General features: G+C 41.2%; 1 protein-coding gene and 1 pseudogene across 3 annotated transcripts in view; one reads left to right on the plus strand and one right to left on the minus strand.

The window, feature by feature from the left end:
- Positions 1 to 10,404, plus strand: part of NCK1 (NCK adaptor protein 1) — a 100,042-nt gene that overhangs the window by 20,167 nt on the left and 69,471 nt on the right. The gene's annotated exons all lie outside the window — the stretch shown is intronic.
- LOC111523349 lies at positions 9,011 to 9,963 on the minus strand (annotated as a pseudogene). Its single transcript, XR_002725506.3, has one exon. The product of XR_002725506.3 is annotated as a 60S ribosomal protein L6 pseudogene (transcript).

Raw genomic sequence — 10,404 nt, forward strand, 5'->3', positions numbered from 1 at the left:
AACTTCTCATATGAGAAACCAAAAGAAATAGAAAAAAAGACTGGGAACAATCAGAACAACAAAAGAAGGCTCAATAGAACACTCAGTAGAAAGGTTGAAGTTAGAGTAAAGGAGTCCTTTCATAAAGTACAGGAAAAGATGGAAAATAAGTGAGAAAAGAAAATTAAATAGTCAGAGGTCAACTTCCAAATAACAGAAGTACTAGTAGGCATCAGAGAAAAGAAGGAATTATCAGTAAAATATTCAAGAAAAATTCCCAGAATCAAGGAACATGATTTTGCAGAATGAGAGGCTCTCTGGGTACCCTGGAAAAATGAAAGAAAGTAGATATACACTTTCAATTAAAGCCTAGTCAGGAAAATGGAGACCACACCAATTACTGTAACAGAATCTAAAGTAAAGAGTTGTTCAGCCAGATATGGGTTGAGTTACATCTCCCTCAAAAAGATATGTTGAATTCCTAATCCCTAGTACTTAAGAATGTGACCTTATATGCACTATTCACAATAGCAGATACTTGGAAACAACCCAAGTGTCCATCAATAATAGACTGGATAAAGAAAATGTGGCGCATATACACCATGGAATACTATGCAGCCATAAAAAAAGGATGAGTTCATGTCCTTTGCAGGGACGTGGATGAAGCTGGAAACCACCATTCTCAGCAAAATACCACAAGGACAGAAAACCAAACACTGCATATTCTCACTCATAAGTGGGAGTTGAACAATGAGAACACATGGATCCAGGGAGGGGAACATCGCACATTGGGGCATGTTGGAGGGTGGGGGTTGGGGGAGGGATAGCATTAGGAGAAATACCTAAATGATGAGTTGATGGGTGCAACGAACCAACATGGCACATGTATACCTATGTAACAAACCTGCACGTTGTGTATATGTACCCTAGAACTTATATATATGTGTGTGTGTATATATTTATGTGTATATATATGTGTGTGTGTGTGTATATATATATATATATGGCCGGGCGCGGTGACTTACACCTGTAATCCCAGCACTTTAGGAGGCCGAGGCAGGCAGATCACGAGGTCAGAAGATCGAGACCATCCTGGCTAACATGGTGAAACCCTGTCTCTACTAAAAATACAAAAAAATTAGCCGAGCGTCGTGGTGGGCACCTGTAGTCCCAGCTACTCGGGAGGCTGAGGCAGGAGAATGGTGTGAACCCAGGAGGCGGAGCTTGCAGTGAGCTGAGATCGCTTCACTACACTCCAGCCTGGGTGACAGAGTGAGACTCCGTCTCAAAAAAAAACCAAAACCAAAACAAAACAAAAACAAACACCTTATTTCAAAATGGGATCTTTACAGAGGTAAACAAGAGGTTATTAGGGTGGACCCTAATCCAGCACGTCTTCAGGCCTTTTACAAAAGGGAGAGATTTTAACACAGAGACAGAACACCAGGGAGAAGATGACTATCTATAAGCCAACCGGAGGGGAGCCTAGAGCAGATTCTTCCTAACATCTTCAGAAAGAACATGTTCCTGCCTGAAATACCTTGATTTCAAACTTCTGGCCTCCAGAACAGTGAGAATGTGTTTCCTTGATGCTGCCACTTGATATCTCATGGATATCTTGAACTTAAGACAATCAACAAACTTTTTTTTTTTTTTGAGGTAGCGTCTTGCTCTGTGACCTATGCTAGAATGCAGTGGTACAAACATGGCTCAGTGCAGCCTCAATCTCCTAAATTCAAGGGATCCTCATGTTTCAGCTTCCCATGTAGCCAGGACCACCTAGGTGTGTGTGCCACCATACTAGCTAATTTTTTGACCCTTTGTGGAGATGGGGTTCTCACTTCTTTTCCCTAGCTGGTCTTGAACTCCTGGGCTCAAGCAGTCTTTCCACCCCAGCCTCCCAAAGTGTGGGGATTACGGGTGTTAGGCTACCACACCCAGCCAACAGACTGTTGATCCCTTCATTCTTTTTTTTTTTTTTTTTTTTTTTGAGACGGAGTCTTGCTCTATCGCCCTGGCTAGAGTGCAGTGGTAGTCTTGGCTCACTGCAAGTTCCGCCTCCTAGGTTCATGCCATTCTCTTGCCTCAGCCTCCTGAGTAGCTGGGACTACAGGTGCCCGCCACCACACCTGGCTAATTTTTTATATTTTTAGTAGAGACGGGGTTTCACTGTGTTAGCCAGGATGGTCTCGATCTCCTGACCTTGTGATCCACCCGCCTCAGCCTCCCAAAGTGCTGGGATTACAGGCGTGAGCCACTGCGCCCGGCCGATCCCTTCATTCTTAAACTGCACTCCAGGTCTGCTTTCTGCCCCCCACCCTACATTTGTTCATTCCTGTCTTTTTCATTTCATTAAATGGTATTGCCATCCACTCAGTAGCTAGAAGCCAGGTGTCATACTTGATACTTTTCTCTTCCTCATTCTAACTCTCACATACTTCCAGTCCATCAGCAAATCCTGTCTTTTCTACCTGCAAATACATCTTGGATTCTCCTGTTCTCTATCTGCATCACCACACACCACTCAAGGAACCATCATCTCTTCACTTACACTGTTGGCCTCTTATTTTATTTTATGTTATTTTATTTTATTTTTTATGTTATGTTATGTTATGTTATTTTATGATTTTTTGAGACAGAATCTCACTCTGTCACCCAGGCTGGAGTACAGTGGTGCAATCTTGGCTCACTGCAACCTCTGCCTCCTGGGTTCAAGCAGTTCTTCTGCCTCAGCCTCCTGAGTAGCTGGGACTACAGGTGCTCGCCACTATGCCCGGCTGATTTTTGTATTTTTAGTAGAGATGGGATTTCACCATATTGGCAGGCTGGTCTTGAACTCCTGACCTCATGATCTGCCTGCCTTGGCCTCCCAAAGTGCTGGGATTACAGGCGTGAGTCACCATGCCCAGCTTCTATTTTTTATTGTGGTAAACTGCGTAAGCGTAAAGTTGAACTTTTTAACCATTTTCAGTAAACAGTTCAGTATTGTTAGGTATAATCACATTGTTATACAACCAGTCCCCAGAACTTTTTCATTTGTAAAACTGAAACTGTATGCATACTAACAACTCCCCAAGTCTCCCCTCCTCCTAGCCCCTGGTAACCGCTATTCTTTATGTTTCTCCTTTATGTTTGTATAAATTTGTTTGCTCTAGGTACCTCATATAAATGCAATCATATATTGTCTTTTCATGACTGGCTTCTTTCACTTAATGTCCTGAAGGTTCATCCATTTTGTAGCACATGTCAAAAATTTTCTTCCTTGTTAAAGCTGAATAATATTCCATTGCTTATATATACCACATGTTGTTTATCCATTCATTTGTTGATTGAGCAGCTTGGGTTGCTTCCACATTTTAGCTGCTAAGAATAATGTTGCTATGAACATGGGTGTAGAAATACCTGTTCAGGTTCCTGCTTCAGTTTTTCGATATACACCCAGAAGTTGAATTTGCTGGATTATATGGTAAACTATATTTTATTTTTTGAGGAATCACCATACCGTTTTCCATAGCAGCTGCACCATTTTACATTACCACCAACAGTGCACAAGAGTTCTAATATCATCACATTTTCACTAACACTTGGTTTCTGTTTTTTTTTTAAATAGTAGCTATCTTAATGGCGGTATCTCTGTGGTTTTCATTTGCGTTTCCATCATGGCTAGTGATGATGAGCATCTTTTCATATGCTTGTTGGGTATTTGCATATATTTTGAGAAATGTCTATTTAGTTCGTTTGCCCATTTTTCATTTGGATTGTGTTTTTGTTGAGTCTGAACTGGTCTTTTTATTTTTACTTTTGTCTGTTTAACTCATTCTTCACACAGCAGCACACAACAGCCAGAGAAATGTTTTTAAGATTTCTGCATTAACGATATAACAGTAAATCTTACTTGGAGCATAATACAATGAAAGTTTACATTGCTTTCTCATATCACAGTGTGTGTGTGTGTGTGTGTGCGTGTGCGCGTGCGCGCGTGTGCGTGTGTGTGTGTGTGTGTGTGTGTTGAGGGGCACCTTTGCTTCATGCAGTCACTTAGAGCACAGGTACCTGTATCTTATGTCACCACCATAATCAGCTTTGGCTTCTCAGATTGTTTTGGAAGGGGTAGTGTGTGTGGAGAAAGATTTTAGGGTCAAGACTAGAAGTGGTTTATATCACTTTTACCCACTCAGTTCCATTGGTCAGAACTGAGTCATGTGATCTTACCTAATTGCAGCGTTGGCTGGGAAATGTAGTATAGCAGTGTTCTAATGAAGAGAACACAGTCATTAGTGAATACTAGCAGTCTCTGTCACAGCGTATATTGGATTATAATTTCCTTGCTTAAGACCCTTCTTATTACATGACTTTTTTAAAGACAGAGTCTCATTCTGTTGCCCAGGCTGGAGTGCAGTGGTGGGATCTCAGCTTACTGCAACCTCTGCCTCCTGGGTTCAAGCAATTCTTGTGCCTCAGCCTCCCAAGTAGCTGGGATTACAGGCATGGGTCACCGCGCCCAACTAATTTTTTGTGTTTTTCAGTAGATACAGGGTTTACCATGTTGGCCAAGGCTGGTCTCGTACTTCTGGCGTCAGGTGATCTGTCCACTTTGGCCTCCCAAAGCGCTGGGATTACAGGCATGAGCCCCCATGCCCGACCTAATTCTTATTACTTCTTATTACATGTAGAATAAAATTGGCTCTCTCCCAACCTCACATTGTACCACTTTTGCCCTTGTTCTCTAGCCACGTTAGACTCAGTCATTTTCTATAATGTGAGGTTTTTTTCCCCCTCCTGGAACCTATGTGCTTCGCAGTTTCTTTCGCTTGGAGCACTCTACTTTAAATATTTACATGACTGCCTTGCCATCCTTAAAATTTCCACTTAAATTTTTTATCTCTAACTAAAAGCTCTAATGAGAGTAACACTCATATTCTCTGTCCTTTATGATAGCACTGTGTTAATCTTTGTCATAGCATTTTTTGCAACCTATAATTTTATTTGAAAATATTTCCTCTGCTAGAAAGAGGTGTCTGTCTTGCTCACCTTTGTATCCCTGCACTAACTGGCCAATGCTTAGGATACATTAGTCATTCAGTAGATATGTTGTTGAAGGGAATCTGTTATATAGAACAGACTGAAATGGAGATAGTTGAATTTTAACCAAGGGCTCTTATGATAATTTAGTTGAGTTGCTGAAGGCTTGAGTTTTAGTGGCGTCAGTGTAAATGGAACAGAAAAGGATGGATGAGAGACATTTCAAGAGAAAAACCAACACAAATTGATGTGTGACTTAAGGGGAGCCTGGGTGAATTGGAAGATAATGATTTATAATTAACAGATTGGTAAAGAGGATAGAAGAGCTAGATTTTTGGAGATGATGCATATTCAATTTGAGGTGATGGCAAGATATTTAAGTAGAAATGTTGAGGAACAGTAGCTTGGATTAGAGAACACAATTGAAATTACAGAGTCTAGGCCAGAGGTGATACAATGACGTTGTCATAAAAATGATTAAGCTATCTAGAGAGAGGGTATATGTGAGAAGAGCAGATGGCTCAGTGGAAGGAAAATGAGGAGCCAGAAATGGAAACCAGAAGCAGGTCGAGTGGAGGGAGGGAAATCAATTTAATATAGGGGTAAGGAAACCAGCAGTTTCAAGAAAGAGGGATGATTAGGTTGGCTGCCTCCAGTATAGCTATTCCTTGTCATATGCATTTGAAAGTTCTGAAATGCTACCTTTTATTAAGTAGTTTGAGATCAGAGGGTACCGTGGGTTTTATTTATTCTGTAAGAAAGTATAGCTTAACGAGAATGATAGAGTACAGCTTTGAGTTATTGTCTTGTCTTTTTTGAAACAGGGTCCTTGCTCTGTGGCCCAAGCTGGAGTGCAGTGGCACAGCCTCGCTCACTGTAACCTCCATCTCCCGGGTTCAAGCGATTCTTGTGCCTCAGCCTCCAAAGTAGCTGGGATTACAGGCGTGTGGCATTATGCCTGGCTAATTTCTGTATTTTTAGTAGAGATGGAGTTTCATCATGTTGGCCAGGCTGATCTTGAACTCCTGACCTCAGGTGATCCTTCTGCCTCGGCCTCCCAAAGTACTGGGATTACAGGCTTGAGCCACCACACCTGACCTTTGTTTTTTTTTTCTTTTTTTTGAGAGGGAGTCTCACTCTTGCCCAGGTTGGAGTGCAGTGGCTAGATCTCGGCTCACCACAACCTCCACCTCCTGGGTTCAAGGGATTCTCTTGCCTCCGCCTCCCAAGTAGCTGGGATTACAGGCACCTGCCACAATGCCTGGCTAATTTTAGTATTTTTAGTAGAGACAGGTTTTCACCATGTTGGCCAGGATGATCTCGAACTCCTGACCTCAAGTGATCTGCCCACCTCGGCCTCCCAAAGTGTTGAGATTATAGGTGTGAGCCACTGCACCTGCCGAAGTTCTTATGTTTTAGAGATAGTTACTTAAATATTTATGGATGAAAATGTTTATTTTTTAGAGATATACACTGAAATATTTACAGACAAATTTTTAGAGTTATACACTGAAATATTTACAGAAAAAAGTTTTTTGCTTCAGAATACTTCAGCAAGGAAACAGGAGTGGGTGAAAATATGGATATTGTGGCCATGGACAAGTGACCATGAGTTGATGATTTTAGCTACATGGTGGGTTTAAGGGGGGTTTGTTCTCTTCTTTAATCTGTGTTTGAAATTTTGCATAATAGAAATTATGAAAGGAAGGAATTGTCTTTTCCAGCTATAACCTTGGGCACATTACTTAAACTTTTTTGAGACAGGGTCTTGCTCTGTCACCTAGGCTGGAGTGCAGTGGCTCGATACTCTTCAGCTTCTTAAGTAGCTTGGACTACAGGTGCGTCCCACCATGAATGGTTAATTTTTGAGTTTTTTGTAGAGACGGGATTTTGTCATGTTGCCCAGGCTGGCCTCGAACTCCTGGGCTCAAGTGATTTTGCCTGCCTCGACCTCCGAAAGTGCTGGGATTACAAGTGTGAGCCACTGCGCCCAGCGTAGTTAAACCTTTGAGGCCTTAGTTTCTTCAGTTAAAAATGGTGATATTAACACTGATTTTATCAGTTTGCTGTGGTGATTAATGACAATGTATTAAAACCACTTAGCATGCTTACTCGGTGCACTCATTGTCCAGTAAATATTTCTGAAGTGAAATACAGTGAGATAATACAGTTAGGCATCAAGGTTAAGGGGTTTGTAACAGAAGAAAAGGTTCTGCGCTCTTTATAGCAACCTTTCTTAAGAGAGAACGTTCTTTTTAGAATGCTGTAAAGTTGGAATGACTAACTTAAAAGCTTCCATAGACATTTATTTATTTTGGCATGTTTTTAGTAGGAGTTTTCTGATCTGAACATGTATAAAAGCAGCAGTACAGTGGTATTTCATCTGTTCTAAACCACATCCTTTTACTGAATCTTATTCCGGAAACATTTATAAGGCGGGTGTCCCTTTGAAAGACATTGTCCTTTAAAGTAGTTTGAAAGTAAATTTTCAATTAACATTACAATCAAATGAGGGAATACTTAAAATGGAAGCATGGGTTAATAAAATTGTATTAACACTAACTTCTTAGAGCACGTGACTTAAAGTATATGTTTTTTGGTAGTAACTTGGCTATAGGTAGTATATAGTTATCCTTTGTATTTTCTTTTGTGGTAAAACTTGGTTATGGATAGACTATACTTGTCCTTTGGTATCCATGAGGTATTGGTTCCAAGACTCCTTGCAGAGACCAAAATTTGAGGATGCTTGAGTGTCTTGTGTAAAATGGGGTAGTGTTTACATATAACCTATGCCCATTCTCCTGTATACTTGAACTCATCTTTAGATTACCTAATACATTATAAGTGGTATCTAGGTAGTTAATACTGTATTGTTTAGGGAATAATGACAAGGAAAACAAGCCTGTATATGTTTAGTACAGGTCCTTTTTTTCCCCTGAATGTTTTAAATCCACAGCTGATTGAATTCGTGGATGCGGAACCCATGGATACAGAGAGCCAGCTGTACTAAGAAATTGCTGTCAGAGTCTGTAGATGTCATACAGTTTTGTCTCCAGATAAATAAGAGACCTGTGAACACAAAAGAAACTTTCCTGTATGCCTTTTCATTCTCATGTTTTTAAAGTTTGTTCATTTTTTGTTTAGGGAACTTAAATGAATCACTTAAGCAGAGTTTGGAACTGTCCTGTAGCTACATGATCAGTCATTTTTTCCCCTATCTTTCTTTTTCTTTTTTTCTAACATGGAGTTTTGCTCTTATTACCCAGGCTGGAATGCAATGGCGCAATCTCAGCTCACAGCAACCTCCACCTCCCGGGTTCAAGTGATTCTTGTTCCTCAGCCTCCCAAGTAGCTGGGACTACAGGCGTGCGCCACCACACCCGGCTATTTTTGTGTTATTAGTAGAGACGGGGTTTTACTATGTTGGCTAGGCTGGTCTTGAACTCCTGACCTCAGGTGATCCACCTGCCTCGGCCTCCCAAAGTGCTGAGATTACAAGCATGAGCCGCTGTGCTCAGCCGCTATCTTTTATATTGTATTTTATTTCTATAGAAATAAGGTTTCACTGTGTTTTCCGGACTGGAGTGCAGTGGCTATTCACAGGCACCATCATAGTGCACTGCGGCCTCCTACTCTTGGCCTCAAGTGATCTTCCCACCTTATCCTCTTGAGTAGCTGGGACTACAGGAGTGCACCGCCATGCACAGCATTTTTTTTCTATCTTAACATAAAATGGAAAAAAGTTACTGTTGCCTTTTCTTCTGATAAATAGCAGCCTAAGTAAGACTGGTAGTTTAGAATAAAGGATAAGTTAAAAAGGCAGGAAGGTGAGGAAAGAATTGTTTAAAAATGAAGATAAGAAGGAGAAAAAGAAGTTGAGAGATAAAGTGTATATTTTCCTGTGCCTTAATATCAACTTGCAGTGAATTAGTTGAAAATTGCTTTGCCAGTTACATATAATTGGTGACTTTTAAGTTATTTGCCACCTGGAACAGACGTAACTTCTTTCTTTTTTTTTTTTTTTTTTTGTAGTTAGCTATTTAATGAGGTTCTTAAGACATTTAGAACACCAATTTGTGAGGATAAATTCCATTCGTCAGGGCAAAAACAGATCGCAGGTAGCCCTGGAGCTGAGGAACAGCTTTGATTTTTGGTAGAATTTGTGAGTCCACAGCTTTCTGATCAATCTTGCGCTGCTCTGTAATCTCGTATTTCTCTTTCTCTGTGTCGAAGATCTCACCTTCCTGGTGTCTGGGCTTCCGCAACTACTACTTCTTGAAGTAAGCATCAGTAAGATGTTTTGGGATTTTGACATTGCTGATATCGATTTTGGTTGAGGTGGCATTGACAAATTTCTGGTGTGTTCTTCGTAGAGGAACTCGATTGAGGACCAGAGGTCCAGTCACAAGTAACAAGCCACTAGCCAGCTGCTTCAAGAAAACCACCCTCTTGCCCCTGTGGCGTCCAGTGAGAATGATCAGAATGGTCCCGGGGGTAATGCTGGCTCGCAGTTTTCTCACGTGCTGACTGAAGGGTTTTTTGCCGTGGCTCAACAGCTTTCGAGGCACATCTTCAGTAGGATAATACCTAGGCATTTTGCGAAGTTTAACCACCCGGGTACCGCCGTTCTTGTCACCACCAACTGGTTTTGTAAGAGTTGCAAGAACCTTCTCCTTCTTTTTCTTTTCAACCTTGGATTTAGTGGCTCAGTACTTCCTCTTGTACATGACCTTTCTGGAATACATGGCAGATCGGGAATACCTGCCAATTTCTCTGACAAGGACAGGGTTGCGGCTGCAATGGGGCTTCGCCTTCTTGGGCTTCTTAGCCTTGAGGTTACCCTTTTTCACCTTGCCACCAGCATCAGCCTTCTTGGCTTCAGGTTTCTTCTCTTTAGTATCTGGCTTCTCAACTTTTTCACCCGCCATCTTGCAAGATGGGAAAGAGAACTAAGGTTTCGGCTTCCGGTCTATAAGCCGACATAACTTCTTTAACATAAAACTCAGATAACAACTGTCATTGAATTTATGTTTCCATAAAATTGGTGGTGGAATTTTTAGCATTAGGCAGGAGAATAGGACAGGGAAAGACAGCTATGTCTCAGACACTGTACTGTTTTACCTATTTTGTTAAGTCCTCACAGCAATCCTGTAGGTAGGTGTTACTGAGGCACAGAGGTTTGATAACTTCATCAGTGTTACACAGATAATAAATGACAGAGCAAGAATTCAAACTGTAATGTTTCTGTTCTCGTTATCTTTTATTCATTGCCTTTGTTATTCTTTCCTTTTCTACTTCTCCTTCCCCTTCTCCTTCTTCTTCTCTTCCTCCTCCTCCTCCTCCTCCTTCTCCTTCTCCTCTTTCTCCTCTTCCTCCTTCTCCTCTTTCTCCTCCTTCTCCTCC

This window comes from Piliocolobus tephrosceles, chromosome 2 (genome assembly GCF_002776525.5).
Source record: "Piliocolobus tephrosceles isolate RC106 chromosome 2, ASM277652v3, whole genome shotgun sequence".
Taxonomy (NCBI): domain Eukaryota; kingdom Metazoa; phylum Chordata; class Mammalia; order Primates; family Cercopithecidae; genus Piliocolobus; species Piliocolobus tephrosceles.